At 47.4% G+C, this 18,153-nt stretch overlaps 1 protein-coding gene across 11 annotated transcripts in view; it reads left to right on the top strand.

Annotated features, from left to right (window-relative positions):
- LOC142582393 (protein couch potato-like) overlaps positions 1-18,153 on the top strand; it is a 156,295-nt gene that overhangs the window by 98,366 nt on the left and 39,776 nt on the right. The window lies entirely within an intron of this gene.

The raw sequence follows: 18,153 nt of genomic DNA, 5'->3' as shown, positions 1-18,153 counted from the left end.
CCGCTGTGGTGACGTATCTTACCTTGTTTTGAATAAAGCATGATACTACATTTGCTAGACAGCTTGTCCGAGGTATTGCATTCCAGACGGCTGCATCTCTTGCAGTTCACTAGAAAAAAGGCGCATGTATCTGAATAGGGGAATCCAACTTGGCCCAGATATAATAGTTTGACCTCGAAGACGATTTTCATCTGTTATCTCGTTTCTTCCAAGCGGATTAAAGAAAAATGCTCCGGGTTCTGGCTTCTCTGTTTGTACACCTAAAATAACACACCATCCTCATCGCAATATAACGAAGACTGTGCGCAAGTCATGACGGCAGAAACCGGTATGCAGGGGTAGATTGCGCGACAAGCTTTTCCCGTGGCCAAACTAACCCACGGATTAAACTGTATCATGCAGATAACCGTAAGATGCCGCATAGGGATGCTGCCGAGTGGGCAGTGGCGAAAAGTCTGTCAAACGCATTGCATCTTCGACCCTCGACAAATCACTGTATGTAAATACACCATCTTATGGGTACATTAGACTGGCCGACCTCGAGTACTCGAATGGTCTGGGGTAGAGATTTACATTCGTTTCGTCGAAATTTAGCCCCTGACGCACGTTTTCCAGACCATTCAGGGCACCGCGCTGCTGTACAGTCCGCTCCCGAGACTCGATGACCTTCGTTCTGGAAGCGGAACCGAGAACATACTGGTTGAGGTCACCATCGCTACTAGATACTTTATCTAGTAACGTTGGTGGTCACATGGCTTCTGCAGCTTCCGTTGTGGACAGACCATCTGCTGTGGCGTTCTCGGCAGGAGTGTTAAGCTCGAGACACATGGTGCGATTTTGGGTGCGATCGGTCGTACGACCATTCGCATCGGCAGCCGCACTCAACAGGTTTTCAACCGAATCCGCCGCATGCGGCCCCGTATCGCACGCTGCGCATGCGACCAACTTGCTGAATATTGTCGCCGATCATGTCTGTTTTTTTGTTCTCTCCCTGGTCGAAACGCGGGCCTCTTTCTCCGCTGACGGCGACACATAAATCGGCTACAATTTGTTTCTGAGACAAAATAACTTCTAGAATAAAGTTACCCCGAAAGAGTTCGTGTTATAAAACGTTGTGCGAAATAGTAAATCGTTGGCGTGATTTCTACTCGGACGTGGTCAGCGCAGACGCACCAGCAAGCGGCTCGCCTGACTGGCGTGTTTACTCATCGCTATAAATGCACCGGGAAAACTAACCGTATTTTCACTTAAGAGAAACATAAATTTTCAGGCATTGATTGTGCTTACGAATTTAGGTGCTTCGTTACGAGCTGTGGACGCATCGCAACGGCTCTCGGCCCCGGATAGACGGCCGGCGAGCTAGGCCTACACCGTCTGCCAGCGATCGCAAGCTCGCCTGGCATGCTCGTTCGCTTCCTGTCGGCGCCAATGAAATCAAATGTGCTGCAATTTAAGCGTGACATCACTAGGTACACGTTGTGCCGACTAACATAGGCGCTTCGTTATACGAACTGCAAGCGATCGTGTTACAAGCGCCACCGGTGTCGGATTCGATGACCCAGCGAGCTATGCCTGCCGGCTTTTATGATCGGCGGCTGTCAAGGGATCCGATACTGCTAACGCGGCCTTGCGGAAACACGTCTACAGTGCTCGCATAGACGTGTTTATATTGTCATCGTTTGTTTTAAACAAGAGAGCTGTGCAAATACGTTTGCTTTCACTTTCTGTTCGAAGTTACGCAGCATTCCGAACTTCCACGCAGGGGCGCCGGGTCTGGGCGGAGCTACCCGCCGCTCGCTCATTCGTACCATGTGTCCCGAATCGCCGCATGCTGCAAGTCGCACGGAAAATCGCACCATGTGTCTCGCGCTTTACACGTGCGCGCCTCCAACATTTTCGAGTAGTTCGCAGTTTCAAGCAAGTGCGCTACGTGAAGTACGCCCAGAAAACCCTGCGAATAGCGTTGGCATTGTTGTCAGTTCTGTTTTATATGGAAGCGCCACTACGAGTAGCGGGAGTGTCGTGATCCGACTTCGACACCCTCACGGAACTGTCCGCCATGCTTGTTTAGAATAGACGTAGTGATGACGTGTTCTCACTTAAGGCCTCCGATTGTGTTGGCGAATGGCAGAATGATCGGTTCAGACAGACTTCCTCTACCTTGTACTTCAGTGGCTTCTGCATTGTTCTAATCTGAGTCGGATTGCGGAACTACCATTAGAATGTACCGTTATTGTCACTTACATGGTGTATTTTACCCGGGAATAAGTTCACCCGGAGATACAGTGCATAACATTGCAGAAAGAAACAGTATAATACCTCAGAGACACGGGCATTTAAGATCGCGAGCGAACAGTTTAAGGATCGAATTTCTCCATCGCGATTGCCTTTCTTCCACAGCTACCGCAGAGGACTCAACAGAGACAGAGAAATTTGACCGCGACAGGGCTAAATCGCGATCGAAAGTGCACCGTGCGAGTGAGTATAAGTTGTCGAGTGATAGAGGTAAAGTCTCGCGCAGGTGTCACTCCTCCACGACATTTCGTGCTGCAGCTTATTGCCACTATCACTAAGATTTTAACCCCACCAGTAAACTTATCCAAATATGAAATGCTTCGTGGAACCACCCCCAGATGTCTGCTCACTGAAAACAGTGTCGGAGAACGCTGCAGCTCACCTGAACAAAGTTTAGCAACACCAAAAGAATGGAAAAAAGAAGGCTAAGTCTTAGTGTTCATATATAGAGACGACTGGTGTTCGTAAGAGAGGCTTGTTGGGCTAGTTGGCACATGGTTATACTCGGAAAATGCCAGCAAGTGTGAAGAAGGGGGAAAAAAACGAGAAGCAGACACAGACAAAGGACAAGAAGCCACTTTCCTGTCGCTTTGTTTATGTCTGCTTTTCGTTCTTTTCCCCTTATTCAAGTTTGCTGGTATTCTCCTAGTATAACCATGAATAGGAGACCCAATGTAATGTAGCCAAAGCATTGGCTGAAGTCTCTATTTCGCACCGCGCTGCCACTGTAAAACCCATTCCGTTTTTTCAATAGCTCAGATATCAATAAATCTTGACGCAATATTTTTATATAGCGCAGCTTGTTACACCCGAACTTGGAACGATGCGTGCGATGTGATATAGACGATGCTGATCCCTGTGTGCTGAAAAAGAAAGTGAAGACGGAGCATGAAAAAACAAAAGAAAAAAAAATGTGGATGGTTAGGTTAGGCTGTAGCAGGCGCTCGCTTAGATGACTACGCTTACCAAGTTACTGAGGAAGGAAAACGGCAGACGCATCGTTGCTTTTATTGCTTACTTGTTCGCTTGGCTGTCGTTTGGTTGTTATGCGCCTTTTAGGATCGGTGGGCTTACATGGGTCTCTTGTACACTTTGCACGCTTACGATATTGTCGAGAACATAGTTTAACTGTGCGAAGTGCCCTTCTCACTTCACCTTTCCCCTCGTGGGTGGTTGAAATATATTCTTTTGGTATTCTATGCCGGTGTCAGGCACTTCAGCTTTTTCTCGCATTCTCGACGCACCGATAAGCAGGTTCAGAAGCTTTAGATATTTTATTTTTTTGAAGTGCGACAGGATGGACACAGAAAGTAAAATATAGTATACTATACTTTATAATATTGACAAAGGCTCATACCCCCCATATCGTATCGATAGGCATTAACTTAATCTAAACAGTGTTCACAGCAACTGCGTCGAAATAAGGAAGCTTTTTTCTGAACAGGCTTGATAAATATACTGTAATGCTGTATCTACATTGTGAAGATGCACACAAATCACTTTCTCTTGAATCCTTGAAAGAGTCGTTCTTTGCAGTTTTGCTTATGTGTTACAATAAAAGTTCAGGGGCTGCTCTCTGACCCTTTGCGAATAACCAAATTATTGTGTAGACTATTATAACAGCCGCGTACTTTTTTAGAAGTGTTTAAAGAATGAAAAGTTTCAGATGACTAATGCGCGAATATATATTTTTTAACCATGGAGACTTTTTCAGGACACGAAATTGATTATTTTTTTTGTATTTTGCGACATATAAAGCCACTGTATATATCGTACTTACCGGTCGTTGTTGAGACAGGTGAAAATTGGAAAGTAAACGAAACGCACCGACGTACTGCTATGGTTAAGGATCTACATGGAAAATCTAGTTTTATTGCATATTTCACAGGAATATTGGTCTATTAACTTTCAAAAACTGGGAGTTTCACTTATACACTTAAAAAGCATAAATGTTTTTTTAGCGAGCTTTTTGTTCACATTTGGATATGTGGTTAAATCAGTCCGCGGAAAACTGTACGGGTGATACATTATCCGTACAGTATGCTTGTACTCATATTGAGAACACTTCTTAAGCAGAGGTATCTGCACATTGAAGTACTGTAAATAAAAACTGATCATACGATATTACTTTTTCACGTGTGTACATTTTTACTTTTTATCTATAGAAAGCATGACTGCCATCTAGCTAAACATGATAGTATATTGCAACGGTAGTTGAAGGAAACAGTCAGAATACAGACTGGCCCTTTGCTTAAAGCACCAAAAAAGATTGCTACTCACAGTTCTGAAGAAATATATCTGTCAAGTGCAAGCAATGTTGCAGCAAGGCCAGGAAATTCTCAACCCACATGCGTGTACAGAAATGTAAACTTCATGATAACAGAAACCGATCCCCCCTGAATACAGGGATTAGTAGACTTACAAAAACTCTGCACTCACATGTGTACCTTCACTCAAAGTTCTTCGTCATAGCTACGTGAAAAGTAGGGTTAGAGTCCAGGATGAAGTTGTCACGACTCTCAATGTTTCTTGAGGTATAATTTCGTTAATCAGGCGGTTTCATTTGCGGAAGCATGGTGGAAGGAAATAACTTCTTGCGAGCGTAGATTTGTTCCTCTAGGGATTCCTTTGAGCATGCTTCGTCAAGGACCCTTCGCCAATGACAACGCCAAGTACACAGAAGCCGTCGAGGTGCGTTTTGGAAGAAGGGTAGGTAAGAACTAAACGGCGGGAGAATAATAAGGGTAAAGGCGGGGAAGTTAACCAGATCGCAATATTTGGTTTGCTACCCTGCGCTGGGGAAGGGAAAGGGTGATAAAGCGGTAACTGGAAAATAAAACTAATAAAAATAAATAAAACTGGCGAATGAACGCGGTATCTGAACACGCCCAAATTGACAGACTCTAGCAAGTTTCATGAACGCTGTTAGAACAACGCCTAGCGATGATTATCATGACAGCAATTCCTTGAATAGTCTACTTCGGGATGCGCGCAGGCGCATCAAGGCCTTTCATCTAAACACACGCAGCATACGCAACAAGACAGACATGATCCTTGATATCCTTGGCTCCTTTAGTTTTGACTTGCTATTGTTTTCTGAAACATGGCTATCTGTAGGTGAAGATCCACCATACTTTGAAAACTATATTTACAATGGGGCCTAGTGCGTCCTTTAGGAAGAGGAGGTGGTGCGGCTATTTACGTTAAGCAGTCATTAAAACATGAAGTTATCTCCCAATTTCCCATTATTAACGAGGTTGTAGAGTGTCTTATGATACGCCTAGAAAAAGCATTTGCTGTGGTCGTTTATCGACGACCCTCTGGGACTAAATCTGGATTTGCCAAGTTCATGGAAGACGTGCTGGAATATTTGTGTCACACTGGCTTTCCATTTGTGGTAATGGGCGACGTGAATGTCGATATGTTATCTCAGGATGCATCGTCACGTCAGTTAACAGTACTAGCGAAATCGTTTGCTTGCAAAAATGTTATTTCTAAGGCAACCCGTCTCACTGCGCAGACTGCGACTTTGCTTGATATCTGCTTGACGAACATACACCCGCCGCATTGCGTTGCTGGAGTGTTGGTTGTAGAAGTAAGCGACCATTTACCTATCTTTTGTACCCTTCCTTCTTGCAGTGATAGTCGCGAAGTTAATGAAAAAGTTCGGTCACGCCAGATCAACGCCAGGACACTAGAACTCTGGGGGAAAAATGCAAAAAAAAAAAAAACGCTCCTGCACTTTGATTTAGCTTAGCGTTAAGAAGTGCCAATCAGCAATTACGAAAAAGAAAACCCTTGTAAAGCACTGCTTCTAGGTAAATCAGCGCGCGTTTCGTAGTAGATGAACAACATTTCTCTAGATATACGTAATTAGACCCGGGTCGGCGTACGCACGCCACCACAGTCACCCTCACTGGCGGCTGTGCTTTCGCAGAACCGTCGCCTTCTACCTCTTTCCCGTTATCGCTCCCGCTCTGTCTCTTTCTTGTTTAATTCTGCCTTTGCTCCTCGCACCTAAAACTACTGCCTGACAGGCGGCCGTTTCGAAGAAGCAGAGATGTATCTTTTTTCTTCAGCTGTTGCAAGCGTCTCGTCGTCATGGTGAGTGGTGCCGTGGGCACTCGGGCTATTCCTCACATCGGGTGCAGCGCTAGGCTGCTCGAATTCTCGCAACGCCATGTTCGACTTTGTTCCCGCTGCAGTTCTGGGCCATCGCATCGGTGGTGCGCGCTGGCCACTCGCCTTTCCACCCCATCTGTGCTTGTTGTTCTTCTTCTGGTAGCGATTTTTGGACTCACCGCGCTTGTTCGCTGCGGCCATCGATCGGGCCCCGGTTACGAGCAGACAGCGAACCGCACACGGGTGCGTGGCGGGCGCCGTCGCTGCGCGTCACGCGCGTTCGCGTGACTTGCGCCATCGCCGGCGCAGCTCCTCTGCCAACCTCCCTTCCCCATCCTTTCCCCGTGCCTCCTCCCTATGTTTCCTTACCTGGGGATAGTCCAGCGGATGGCGCGGAGCGATGAAGAGGTCCGCGTAGAGCCTAGGGGCGAGACACCGACGACGGTGTCTGCGGAAACCACTGTTTCCCTTTCGGGATGCACCCGAGTTCGGGAGAGAGAGAGTGTCTGACTGGCCGATTTAAAAAGAAGCTTTGCCACGACCTTTTGCATCCACTCGTCTTTTTTGTCTTCTCGGTGCTTTTACTTCCCGGTCTTTCGCCGGACGGGATAAGAGCGTGCTTTCTACATACCGCGGCAGCGGTTGAGTGCACTACATTAGGGAAGGACCGCCACTTCACCCCAGCGTCGCGATTCGTGATCCGCCGATTCCGGTGCTCCTCCCCCGCGGTAACCAGCGCGTAAACGTGTGTCTCTGGACGAAAGAAGGACTCGCGCGCGCTCGCATGCGTCGGCTTTATACGGCGATTTCCCAGGACAAGAATTCTCGAAAATGATTCCGCTTCGGAAACAGGCAAGGAAAGCGCATCTTGAAATTGCACGAACCCGTACTGAGAGTGAAAGTAAGAACGAGACCTTGCGCGCGCACGCGCGCAGTTGTAGGAGAAGGACATCGGAGAACAGCTTGGTGCCGCCGGCTGGCCTTTGCAGCCTCACGATATTAGTCCCGGCGCGCTTGCTGACAGCGTACGCTTGCTTAGCCGTGGAAGTAATTAGGACTTTAATTTTGTGCCGGGAGGCAGCCCCTCTTCCCTGGTTCCCTTTCGCCATAGACGTGCTGTCATGCCGCTCCCGTCGTGCTTTCAACCCCGCCAACGCTGGGAGCAACCGTGTTGCATATATCTCATCTGTTGCCCAAGTTTGACTTCGTTTATGTTTCTTGAGCTCTGTGAGCGGGTAGCCTGAAAAAAAGAAAAAAAAAACAAACGTACAATGAGAGAGATGACATCAGGCTAATGCGGAAGAGGTTACAGCAAAGATTATTATATAAAGAAAGAAATCGCGTACATGAAAATTTAACCAGTCGGCTCGTCCTGTATAGACAGCATTATTCGCCACATTTGCAGTATCAACGACGAACTGTATCTCAGAACTTTAGCATTGTATTCCTTCTGCGCTGTAGGAGTTTTTAATATATGATGTAGCGAGGTCTATCTCATTTTTTTCCTTGTTTCTAACTCCCCATGATTGCTCAGTTAAGTTGTATCGGATTCAACGTACGAAATGAGGTGATGAGTAAATGAAAACGGAGTGTACTTATCATGGGCACGGGACTGGTATATATTAGATGGACGGTGTCGTGCAGAACCGCTACAGAATATTTGAATGGCATTAGGAGAACAGGCTCCATTTGCTTTGGTGAGCAGCCGCTGAGTTCCGAACTGGCAAGCAAAAATATGAGCGGTCGAAATAAGTTCTTACTCAAAGACTGTTGGTAAGACCGGATGTCAACCAATCGTATTGTTTATACCAACTGATTGCATTATTATCAATGGTAGGCGACCAATGTGGAACAACACTTACAAACGTTAGTATTCGCGAACTCAGCCCCCGTTCTCGAGCTTACATACAGACGAGCACGTCGTAGGACGTGAAGCCCAACGCGATCTCTTTGTCGCCGGAATTGCATTAAGGTTCTCTCGGCTATCACTGAAGACATAATTAACGCGGAAGGTGCAGCAAACGCATATGCGAATAGGCAAAGAAAACTAAATAAGGTCGCACGGGTGACTTCACTATGGTAAAATAATATTTACATCACTATACTCTTGGCTTTTGCAGAAGACGTAATTGAAATGTTTTAGCTTCTTTCTTTATCCGAAGGAGAGTGGGTTGTGGGGTAGTGGCGTCAGGGGGGCGTGGCGGTTTTCGTAGTAATAGGGTTTGCATTATACTGGGTAATGAAAGAGGTAACTAAAACGAAGCAGTCCTTTTTTTTTACCTTTGAAATCTATTGCAGCTCGGGTACACTATCGATGTGTCTCAAGTACGGTCACATGTAAGCAAAATCATAAGCATAGGAGCTGAGGGAATAAGTTACCCAAATAATTCCAAGTCGGAAAAACCAACGAAGAAGTCGTAGGCGAAGGGGCAGAGTTGTGCTGAGATTCACCAGCTACAGCGACAAGTTCCCTTTGATTTTAGAGGTATTCAGAATTCCCGAGTTTTGCGACTCTGTTCGCGTTAACCTCGAAGAAACACCGGCTCGCCAATCCTGAAAAACAGTTGGCACCGTAGCGCTCATCTATGCTTTGCCAAGCGACGATACAGCAGGGTGCGCAGCGAATCGCGGTAGTAAATGCCCGCCAGATTTGGCCCGCCTGTCCCGAGTATCGCATGTGCCCGCGAATAGCCGCTACAGTAGATGCGGAGCCTCAGGTTGACTACTTGTAATACCCAAATATATGCTGCATTCATCAAAACTTCGTGCTGGCGATTAGCGACCGTTATCATAGGTGCGTATGGAACTGCAGAACTTCAAGGCGATAACTTGCGCATGAAAATTTGTCGTCAAAGTGAAATAAGGAAAAGAACCTTGGAAGCGAAACCCAAAAGTACATTAAGGTTCTGCGAAAATGTGTGATGTCGTAAACATGCTAGCGATAGTGTTTTGAGGGGAGGCTTTTACCAGACGCTCGAGCAACCCCATGAAAAGAGGAGGCAGTGCATTGTGTCACGATCATAACTTTACCAGGACGACGGCGTACTAGGGCAATGTTTATAAAACACACACACACACACACACACACACACACACACACACACACACACACACACACACACACACACACACACACACACACACACACACACACACACACACACACACACACACACACACACACACACGCACAAACACCCACATATACATATATATATATATATATATATATATATATATATATATATATATATATATATATATATATATATATATATGCAGCCATCCGGAAACATATATATGCTTCCTAGCCGAGGCTGCTTTCTAGCCATCCATGCTGGAATGGCTAGTTACATACATATATATATATATATATATATATATATATATATATATATATATATATATATATATATATATATATATATATATATATATAACTAGCCATTCCAGCATTATTTCAAGCTTTTAGGTGGAAATTGAGCTCGCCAGCGTTTGCGGCAGTGGTCCAACGCGCATACTAGTGATGGTTAGAGATTAGAGATTAGGTTAGAATATAAGAACGTATTATATTAATGCTGCGTCGACCGCCGACCATGCAATTAGGCTTCTGCCGCGTGTAAGAAAATACTTTGAAAGCGTTTCTTTCCTCACAAGACTGCACTCAAAGGCTCCAAAATCTCAAAATCTCGTTTACTGAGGGATCATACGGACTTTTGCGTGTGTACTGCCGCCACCAGACAAGTGGCCGATTTGCATAGAGAAAAGGAAAAAAAAAGAAACGTTACGCAAGGACGCTTGGTACACGAGCCAATGAAGTACTTCGAGGCGGCTACAAATCGGCGGCGTCAGGTGTCCAGTACATCAGCATTTTTCATTTCGCTTCCTTTCTTTTTTCGCCATCTTGAAGCCCCTTGAAAACTAAAAAAGAAAAAAGAAAAAGATGAGAAGCAGCCATTGATCTTCATATGAACAGCGTTACAGTGCAGGCGGACCGAAAAAAAAAAAAGAAAAATGGCGTATCATCTCGTGCAATGCCGTGCGGTTTCTCTGTACCCGCAATCAGCAGGGCCGAGCTACCAACGAGCGTGCTCTTGCGTAGAGATCCTTGGCGCAGCACTTTCATTTTATTTATTTATTTTTTTTGGGGGGGGGGTAAGAAAGAAAGAACGAAGAGGACGGGAGAGGCGAAATCGTTCCCGAGATGCACACGTGCGGCGCGCGCTTTCTGGGAAGAAAACGCGCTGTTGCTGATGGCTGCCATCCGCTCGCCATGCACGCTCAGAAAGCAACGCGGGCGTCTCGCAAGAGCTGAGCGCGCAGTCCGAGGAACGAACAAGCCCCGGCGTTCCTCCGAGGCACCTGTGCTCGTTTCTTCGCCTTGCCGGTGCGGCGGCCGCCGGCGCCGAGCTCAATAATAATTCTCTCCCAAAATGCTGTTTCCATTTTTTCTCTTCCCCTTTGTTTCCCGCTTTCCGCGGCATTGTTTCGCGAGAAAGCGTGCGCATGGGCGCGTGCAGCAAACCTGGGCTCGAGCGCTCGGCGACTAGCCGCAGTTATACGAACCTCTTTGTCAAAGCTCCGAAAGGTTGAATAATTAAAAAAAAGATATTGAGAGATAAAGAGTCTCAAGAAATCTAGCGAGGCCCCGTTAATTGCCTGAGATTGCCCCTAACGTTCTCCATCTCGGTGTGATTAATCGAGCCGGACGCCATGATAGATTGTCCATCGTTCGTGGCGAGGCCCAAGGGTGCACTTCTGCTCCCGCTTTGCGATCGGCCAGCCACCTGGCGAGAATACACGTTGTTGCTATTTGCTTCTGAGTACTTGGCAGCGCCTCTAAATACGGTCGCGAGAAGAGTTCTCCGCGGGAGCTCGTCGTCGCCAAGTCTCTGAGGGCAACCACGCAGGTATCTTTGTTAGAGCGTTAGCTGTAGTGTTGGGCGACTGGAGCACGCGACTTTTTTTATGGGTTTATCGCGAAGTGTACACGAATGGTTAGAAAGTCATCAGGTGGAGCGCTCGGTGGCATTCACGTTTCACGTTAGCGTAATGTCTGACAAAAAAAAAAAAAGTCGATAGATAGCAAGAAAAATGGAAAGAAAGGCTGCTTTCTTTGTCTGTGCGGCTGCCCGGCATACAAAGCCGGTAATGCAGTGAAGCTTCTTCCGACACTATAGATGCACGTGTGTACATTCGCACTGCTTGTTCCACGCTACGACAGCGGATAATCGTATAATTTGCAGGCATGCACAGCTGTGTTAACTGGTAACATCGTGTATCGGTTTGTCATTGTCAATGATTATTTATTATTGCCTACAGCCTTCGCGGTGACCTCCGTTCGCTATCACAATAGACCGGCGCAATCCACCGCGGCAGCTCAGGGTCTATATCATTCTTCTGCCGAGCTCAAGGCCGCGGCAGCCGCATATCCGATAGGGGAGGAATGCAACATACGCAAGAAGGCATCTCTGCTTATATTAAAGCCCACGTGAAACAACCACAGGTGGCTAGATTCAATCCAAACATCTCAACTAAGGTTCGTCCGTGTAAACCGGGTGTCGCCTTGGGACACAGTGCCACGTTAACAACAGCAGTAACTGCGGGGTGAAGTACAGAAGCCACAATGTGTGCTCCAAAGGAAGCTACAGTTGAAGGTTAGCGAGTAAATTGAAGCACCTGTGGTTATTTAACGTGCAAGTAAATGTAAGCACAGGGGCGTTTCTGAATTTCAGTTGGACGAGAATGCAACTGCTGCGGCCTGGAATGAAACAGACCAGCGATTAAAGCAGTTTATCCACGACTATGTTGCAGTGGGCGCATAGAGCCCCGTAAATAATGACAATGAAGTAATAGCATAGTCCGATGTCGTGGCGTGATAAATCGCCTATTACACAGAGTCATAACTCCGGAAGACAGTAAAGCACGACTGCGTGCGCAAAGTGTTAGACAGGCCCCAAGGGGGAGGAACCTTGCGCATTTACGTGGTACAGGGACAATTTTTCATAATTAAGGCTGAGTTTTGCGCCGTTTGCGAGCTCTATGAGCTCGTTCGTTTACTCCTAGGAATTTAGCTTTCTGAACACCACTGCAGTAACTCAGAATTAAGTAATAGGTCATGCATAATTCCTAATTTCCTTTTCTTTATTGTGCGGAACACAGACATAGAACGGGTGGTACAGAAATGCAGGGGGGATTTTAACCAGAAAGTTGTTCTTGTTGGCTACTTTGCGAAGAGCGAAGGGTACACTCGGATAAGAAAGCCTAAGGGGAGAGAAAGAGAGGAACATAAATGAATACGTACAGAGTCCAGCGAAACCAGGCAGTGTTCTCAAAGTCTATCATGCAGGACCGTGGACCTTTAGGACTTCGGCAATGCAGATAAAGCCTTCTGCCGGGAGTTCTTTCGGGAGCGCTTGTCCTGAACTTTCGGTTCCGTGAACAATTGTTCATTATATCAAGCACTGAGTACATCAGTTGTCTTTGCTGCTGAATACTGCATAACTGCACTAAGGAGCATTCCACACGAGTTCGTCGAGTAAAGCCGCAAGCACAGCTTTTGTGAAAGTCTTTCGGCTGTCTTAATTATGAAGACAGTTTCCTTTGTTGCAATGAAAATTGTTCCATTGTTCGCACATCAAGTATACCGTCAGCTTAACAACGCGTGCCTTTCAACAACAAACCTTCAACTTAGTTTCAAAGTTAATTTCATCTCCAAGGCAGAAATATGGAAAACTGGAAACTGCTACTTGAAAGCACCTTGACGAATGCAACAAAATGAACCACGATCTAACGTGAATCCTGACAGCGCATTTTCATGATTAGGGACTCTCTCTCACTAGGAACTACATAGGGCGTTCGACTAATTAAGTGGATTCTTAGTAAACTTAAACATATGCCTTCGAAAATGGCAGTTAGCAAGAGTTTCTGGAAGTAGTAAAGTGTTGAGTAAACGAAAGGTTTACCAAATTAGGTTCACCAAACGCTCATGATCAGAAGCTCACTGTCATGTTAAAATTGCGCGCGCAGTGCTTCAGGCCTTAATTATTAACGCTATTCAATGTTGGTCATTCTTTTGCAACTTTCACACGTTCCAACGATCTCGCAAGCACGAGCTCTGATTATTTTATAGGGAGAAATTAGTATGCAACGCAAACACCCGTCCGAGTCTCTCCATCCATTGCTGATTCTTCACTGCAGCCACATCACCCAGAGCGGCTATTGCAGGTAGGTGGGCGAGGTTGCTAGGCGCAGGTATTAAGGAATAGCCTGCGGTTGTTTCTTTTCTCGTAACGCTCGCTCCAGCAGGGATCCTAAGCCCAGCAGGCGGTGCAACCGCGAGCTTCTTCCGAGCTGTTTTGCGACGAGGGAAAAACGCACATTTGTGGGAACACCGAAGTGATTACGGTTATGGCCCTCACGAAGTCATCAGCGCTGGTGCATGTTCAGCTGAGAGCAGCCCGTCTTCGCAGAGAGGCTCCCACGAGACCTTTGAGGAACGAATGATTTCGTTCGGCACTCATTTGGGAAGCCGGAGTTCCAGAAGCACGCCGCGAAAAAAAAAAAAAAGCTCACCGCGCGAACCTGCTGGCGTATTTAGGTTGCGTTCTTAAATCACTGCTGAACGGCAGCCGTCAAACTTCTCGAAGTAAGCTGGCGCTCTTGCAGCTGCGAGAAAAATTTGAGATTTCGTGAAGGGGTTGTTCTACTTGTAGATTTTAATCAAGTTAAGCTGACGTCGTTTCTCTACAGTGATTCCAGCGCACACTTGGAGCAAACAACAACAGTTGCATGAGTATTAGAGGGCGTACCGATACGTGCAGCGCCTTCTGTTGCAATTTCGCGGGGCTAGACTACAGAGGTGTTTAAACAAGCCTTCCTAACTCTGCAGTAAACTTTACACAGACGTTTGTTAACGAATAAGAGTTAATTACGAATTTCCATTCTTCCTCTCTTTCCTTCGCTTAGTAACGTGTAGAGGTAGATTACAGAAAATAAAGGTAGAACAATGAATGTATAGGCGGTCGCGACTCAAAAAAAAAAAAAAGAAACAGAAGAAAAAGAAGAAAAAATGAAACACCAAAGAGAATGTCTAAGGCGTTCTCTTTTCCGGCAAGTATCACGTGATCGCTTCAAAGGGCTACAACCAGTGACCCTACGCCATCTACTTCCTTTGTCGCGTGCTGTCCATGGACAAAGGAACACAATAGGAGTCCAGCCCACCCCCAGCATGGCTTTTTCGTCACGTGCAATTGGTCAAACGGTTCCGAGCGCGTGATTGCCATTGGCCCTCAGAAAAGCGGGCATTCGCGTCTGGACCCGGGCCGGGATTGGCTACTGCTTGACGAAGGCTATTTGTCACGCCATTCGAGACTTTTGAGCCTGCGTTTACCTGTTGCTCGGGGAAACGAGGCCCTTTCTCTATTTGCGGCGCCCGTCATAATGAAAGCTGCCCGAGCCGGGCGCCGTGAGGAGACAGCACGCCGCTGCCGATCGGTTTATGGATCTCAGATGGCGCCGACTTCCGTCCTCGTGCGTTAGCAGTCGCGTGGTACGGCCGGCGCGCGCGCACACACGTCGCCATGGGGACCGGCCGGTACAACACAGCTGCCCCGTCTGGGAAACAAGAGGCTCATCGCTGCTGCTGCTGCTGCCATCGACCCACGCGTGTGTGTGCCACTTCGAATCTTGCTGCCTGCTCCCCCTGGCCAGTCGACCCCCCCCCCCCCCTTTTATTGTCTCCTCCATACACTGTCCGTTAACTCCGCTGGTGGCAGTCGTAGGCCTGTTTTTAAAGTGGCGGGCACGCGTTGCTCGTGGGGATCGATTGTTTAAACTTGCGCATTACGCTTATCATTTCCGACGGTACGATACGACATGGCCCGCAATCGACGACGAACGATCGGTTCGGTGGAAAACAAGTCCGCGATGGCCCGCCTATGAAGTTTCCGCGGAATAGGTTCATCGTTTGTTGGAGCACATCCATATTTCATTGCGCTCCCGAAATAGCGTGTTGGTGAGAGGATGGCGGGGCTGGCACGCCGGTGGGGACACGAGTCCTGCGCTGCTAAGGAGCTGTTTACGTCTGGTCAGCGCTGTCACTGCATTATTGACTTTGCTTTGCCGGCTTCCTCTACACATCAACAGAACTTTACGTGTTTGCACGACACAGTCATGGTGGGAGGCGTGTCGCCGTATTATATGTGACCTGACGTTCATGAAAAGCAAGCATGACACGGACAGACATTCACGCTTTTCTGTAGAATAGTCAAGTGCTTCACCGTGGAGCTAACAAAACGTAACTTGACAGCATGCAGCTGTTGACTTTATGGCACATTGCAAGGAATCATGAAGCATGCGTACATATGTATGAGACACGCATATGCGCATGCGTCCAATCGACAAGACATCGATACACCCACTTTTAATTATGATCGACTAAATTGAAAACGCCTAGGCAGACACGTATAGCTGCCTATATATATATGGCCTGACATCAGATAGAATCAGTTTAACGTTGTGCAATTGGTACAATTGAACTTCAGAACGACTTATCACTTATTCATGACTGGTGTACTAAATGGAAGATTACTTTGAACATTGCAAAGTGTGTACATCTCTCATTTACTAAAAAGAAAAAGCCAATTCAGTCACAGTATCATTTGAACAATTTACTATTGAAGCAAGGTACGTAGTACGTATAAGTATCTAGGTGTGCTACTGTCGTCTGAATGTTCCTGGATACCTCAGGTAGACAGTATCATAGCCAAAGCTGGTAAAGCTTTGAATTTCAGTCAGAGAAACCTGCGATGTTCACATGCGAATTTAAAACGTATGGCATATACAATTTATGTTCGACCAGTCTTAGAATATGGCTGTGTTGTCAGAGCGCCACAATGACCGACCGCCCACCTCCGGTGCCGCAGACTCTGACCTCCGTTGTGTTGTCCCAGTGGCGAGACCCAGGAACCTTCAATGGCGTCGAAGGTACGGACGTTAAAGAGTGGGTTTCCTAGTATGGGCGTGTAAGCGAAAATAATCGGTGAGACCCAAAGCTAATGCTAGCGAATGTGATATTCTACCTCCGAGACACAGCGCTAGCATGGTACGAGACCCACGAACACGACATAACGAGTTGGGACGTCTGCAAGCAGACGCTTCTAGACCTCTTTGGAAAGCCCTTCGGCCGTCAGCTGGCAGCGAAGAAGGAGCTATCGACCCGTGCTCATACGTCAACAGAATCTTACGTGGCATATATTGAAGTTGTCATCGCGCTCTGTCGTAATGTTGACAAAGACATGAAGGAGACCGACAAGATTGGCCAAACCCTGAAGGGCTTAGCAGATGACGCATTCAACCTGCTTGTCTGCCAGAACTATGACTTGGTGGACGTGATCATCAAAGTGTGCCGTAATTTCGAACTGATGAAGAGTAGCCGCAATGCGAAGCAGTTTAACAGGCTACCAAATACAGCTTCGACGTCTTCGTGTGAGGAGCAGTCACGTGGACCTTCTCTGCCTGGACAAGAAAATTTGACGCGGTTAATTTGTCGCGAGCTCGAAGCTATGCCTCCCGCCGTTCCTCGTCAGCATTGCTCCGACAATACATATTGTGTCTGCTTATAGAGGCCGTTGTCAGACAAGAGATAGCAAATTTAGGCCTTCCGTCTCTCTGCACCATTCGTGATGCCACTGTCAGTCAGGACCGGCCTCGCCCAACCCCTGCTTCCCAGTTTTCAGCGATTCCCACTCGTCGTCGTAACCCGGCCGACAGGAGAACACCGGACGATAGGCCGATTTGTTTCAATTGCTGGCGTGTTGGACGTATCGTTCGTCATTGCCCCAGTCGTTGGTCATCGCCTCCTAGGCAGAGCTTCCTGTCCTACGCCCAGATCAAGGTACTCTCCGTTAATCTGTGCGTCCTTCATCTGCGAATAACGACGGCGTACCTACGACCTTCCGAACTAGCCGGTCACCATCGCCCCTAAGTCGTCGGTCTCGTTCACCGCTGGCGTGCCGCTCTTCTTCCACCGCGTTCGTGCCACAGGGAAACTAGTCGGTGCAGCTCCCGGGACGCTGCATCAACGACCCGGCCTGCAAATCCTCCGATCACATTGCCTACCCTTGGAAGTATATCAGACATTGAGGTGGTGGAGTCTCAGTGAAGTCCCTCGTCGACACCGATGCACAGGTGTCTGTAATGAGTGCCGCCCTTCGCCAAGACTCAGGGTCCTCACGCCTGCCGTACCGTGCACAGTACGCGTTGCCGACGGCAGTACACCGCTGGTTGTCGGCGTGTGTACAGCACGAGTAACGATTGCCGGCTATCAAATTTTCTTGTTTCTTATTTTCTTATAAGACATCAAATGTCTTATTTATTATGCTAGAGCGCTGTCCGCATGACCTGATTTTGGGTCTGGACTTTCTTTCGACCCATTCTGACCTAATAGGCTGCGCTACAGGTGCCATGCAGTTGAAACTTCCTTCTGGCAGCTACTTTGTTTCTGATGCACATCATCCGTCCCTGTGTTCTGCCGAATTCGCCCGGTTTCCGCCTTAAGCCGCTGCTACTGTACCTTTTAAAGCTCGACCACATGCTCCTGATGGCGACTGCATCGTCCCTCCGCTTGTCCACGTTATTCTACAGCATGGCGTCGCGCTCCCAAATGCCGTTGTCACCATTGTCGGTAATTTTACTTGGATTCTCGTTCTCAACTTTGGGCCTCTTGCACGTGTT

The sequence above is a fragment of the Dermacentor variabilis genome, chromosome 5 (assembly GCF_050947875.1).
Source record: "Dermacentor variabilis isolate Ectoservices chromosome 5, ASM5094787v1, whole genome shotgun sequence".
In the NCBI taxonomy this organism is placed as follows: Eukaryota; Metazoa; Arthropoda; class Arachnida; order Ixodida; family Ixodidae; genus Dermacentor; species Dermacentor variabilis.
The sequence above is the reverse complement of the archived record's forward strand: the minus strand, read 5'-3'. Positions and strand labels throughout refer to the sequence as shown.